The sequence below is a fragment of the Desmodus rotundus genome, chromosome 5 (assembly GCF_022682495.2).
Source record: "Desmodus rotundus isolate HL8 chromosome 5, HLdesRot8A.1, whole genome shotgun sequence".
NCBI classification, from domain to species: Eukaryota; Metazoa; Chordata; class Mammalia; order Chiroptera; family Phyllostomidae; genus Desmodus; species Desmodus rotundus.
This window is the reverse complement of record NC_071391.1, coordinates 75761661-75765053: the sequence shown is the minus strand read 5'-3', so window position 1 is coordinate 75765053 and position 3393 is coordinate 75761661. Positions and strand designations below refer to the sequence as shown.

Genomic DNA, 3393 nt, shown 5'->3' with positions numbered 1-3393 from the left:
ATGATTTCCTGTGGAAACATCTGTACCTGAGGTATATGACAATGTCCATGCCTACAAGAGCCACACATTGTGGTATCTGATTCAGAGAAACACATCTGAAAATACATGACATCAGTTTCAGGCTCATCTACCTGACCCAGAACCTGCCCAAGTATACTTTGGAGAGTAGTGGCACTGAGGGACACAGTGGCCATTGACCTGATTGATGATTACTCAAAATTTATGAGTCTACAAGATGGAGAAACCAACATATTTGTATCCTTTATTTAACTGTTTTCAAAAAGAAAGAGTGTGTAAAATCAAAAGGTATCAGGAAATATTGATTTCCATTTCATCATTCCAATGCTAACAACAAAAAAGGCAAGGAAGAGAATAATAGCCTATCTTGGGGGAGACAAAGAGCCTAGAGGTCTGCGTGAATCCTGCCATGTACCATCAAGGTAGCAGCACACCGTCCAAGGACTGAACTCTCTGTCCTCCTTCAAGCCACAAGAAGCTGTCCGTTCATAGCCAAAGTGTATTTCCACCCTTACTCCCCCCTCCAAGACAAGCTGTCAGTCCATATCAGCCACTGGCAAGGCTGTCATTGTGCCATCTTGCACAACAAATACAAAAGAACCCAGAGGGACTTCAAGATCACAAAGATTCTCTAAGTGAAATCCCTTTCTAGTACAATGGGAATGGAAATGAGATTTGCTTAGGAAATTCCTCCCTGGTTTCCACTTTACTGAGCAACCCAAACCTAGAAAACAAAGGAGTCAGAACTTCACTTGTACTTAATTTCCACAACTTCATCAATATTTCTATACTTATAAGGTTAATGTACCAATGACATTATGAAGCTACTCTTCTACAAGATCTCCTATATGTTAGTGAGCTCATTCCTGCTTTAGAGGTCAAAAGCTATAACATATCTGAGGAGAAAATTAAGCACTCTAGTCAACTATGTCTGAACTTTTCTCTTAAAGACAATACTTTGAGGAAGACACTGTTTAATTGCAAATTTAAAGTAGCAGCCCAGAAAAACTTTATTCGGAAAGCTTTTTTTTTTTTTTCCTGGAAAACCAGTGACCGTTTTTATTTCCTAGTGAAAAATGTTCATGGGTACTTACAAGAGTCTAGGGATAAGAATGCACTTCAGAATGAAATCCAAAGAGCTGATGAGCTGGTGGCTTGCACTGAGATTACACAGAGTCTGGGACTGAAGTTCAGAGCAACAGAAACTGAGTCGTCGGCTAGACCCGCTGTCTGCTAAGAAGTGAACACCATTTAATCTCTTGATACTTTTAAATAACAGGCCTCAGGTTCCCAAGTCTGTGTTTGATTTCCATTTGGTGGGCAATTGAACTTGAGTTGAGATGTCCTTTTTTGATGCTGAGATATAGAAGTTTGTCCTGGAATATACAGATACAGCTACAGCACTGTTATATGTCACACTTCTTGTCTTTCATCAGGGAAGTCTTGGATTGAGATAAACAAAGTTTGCTATTAGCTAGATGATGTCCTTTCTATAGAGTTGTCCCACTATAATTACTTTTGTGGCCAGTTTTGTAAAACAAGTGGTGAAGGGGCTTTCAGCTTCATTTAAGCTGTGAAGCCTCAGTCAGGGAGTTCTATTGTCCCAACAGTTTTACATTCTCAAGAGCAGCCTGCAGGACAGGAAAACCTTAGCTGAGTATATCAGGAATGACTATAGAAAATTCAGGTACTTTATTCACATGCCAGTCTTGGAAAAAAGATTCCTATTGAGTTATCCTCTTACCCAACCTACCACTCAAATTTTTCATGAAGTTCTGAAATTGGTTGAACAGAAATAATGTGAAATGTTGATAATTAAGTATAAAATGCTAATCAGGATTCAACCTAATATGTATGAGGAACATTTTTGATTATTTAATACCTGGCTATCATTGAGTCCTATAACAAAGATTTTATCTGTGTTCCATTAATCCTTCTCTAAGACAAGTCTTTTTAAAATTTTATATTTGCTGCCAAAAAACAACCTTAACTGCATTGACATACATAAAGTAGTACCCAAAACTAGTGTTTCTCTAAAAACAAAGTTTCTGTGAAATAAAAATGATAAAGGGAACAGAGAGCCCATGGAGAGCAGAAGGAGAAAGTGCAACCTGATAAGTTTAGTTGATGTACTAATGGTGAGTGGCAGGAAGTCACTGAGATATCCAAAGACAAATTTTTGTGGAGGGTATAAATTACAAAGTGATCATTAGAGAAATGCTGAGCAATAGGATTCACCTTCATTCTCCACCTGTAAAAATAGTAGTGACGTCATATTCATGGAAGAATGAGTAGAAGAATACAGGCATAAGGAAGGTCAGTTCCTTACTTTTCATAGAAAAAAAAAAAGGTTGGACTTTATTCAACAAGATTAAATGTACTTTGCCACTCTATTTAAGGCACCTGTGGTCTAATGTGAGTGGTATCTTAGAGTCTCTGTGAAAGAGAAGTTATCAATAAGCAGTTATCTCCCAACAACTAAAAGAGACTCTTAATTTACTTTATGGCAATAAACTAATTTGATCCAACTTAAACTTATAAGAAAAATGGCTTTGATCTGACCCTGACTGATGTGTCTCTGTTGATTGGGCATCGTCCTGCAAAATAAAAGGTCGCTGGTTGGATTCCTGGTCAGGGCACATGCCTGGGTTGCGGGTTCTTCCTGGTTTGGGCATATGGGAAACACAACCCATTGATGTTTCTCTCTCTCTCTCTTTATCCCTCCCTTTCTTTCTGTCTAAAAATAAAGAAATTAAATCTATTTATTTTTAAATGACTTTGGATGGAATGGGCACCATTTTAGCAGATTTGGGATGTATTATTGCACATGGGGGTCCTGGCTGAGGTGACTAAGCTAGAGTGGGTTTGAATTCCACTGGGTGTGGTGGCAGGTAGATATGAAGCAGGCACAGTTTGAGATGTCATGGCTCACACACGCACCAAGCCTCCCTGGCAGGGTCGGATGAAGCAGATGTAGGCAGAGGTATCTGAAGCAGTCATGGGCCAACGAGTTCTGCAGTTACCGTGACTGTCTGTCCTGAAGGGATATGACAGAGATGGAGTGGGTGCGAGGACCCAGGTGTGTCGCAGCAGTCTTAGAGTCTGGCTGAGCACCTGGACTGAGTTCATAGCTGAGTTACTCAGGTTGGATGGCAATACAAACAAGTGCATTCACTGACACCTCAGATTGTGTAGAGTTCCAGCAGCTTTCACATGTTTGGCAGATGCTTTGAAGTTAGTAAATGGATTTCTTTCTGTTTGAGATTAGGTGCCTTTAAAGCCCTGTTTGTTATTTAATTTTTCTTCACTGTGCCCTAAGGCAGGCAAGTTCTACATGTTTGTCCCTCGATGATACCCTTCCCTATTGTCAGTCAC

At 39.7% G+C, this 3393-nt stretch overlaps 1 pseudogene; it reads left to right on the top strand.

The window, feature by feature from the left end:
• Positions 1-836: 836 nt before the first annotated feature.
• On the top strand, positions 837-1817 carry LOC112314269 (uncharacterized protein C12orf56-like; annotated as a pseudogene).
• The last annotated feature ends 1576 nt before the right edge of the window (positions 1818-3393 follow it).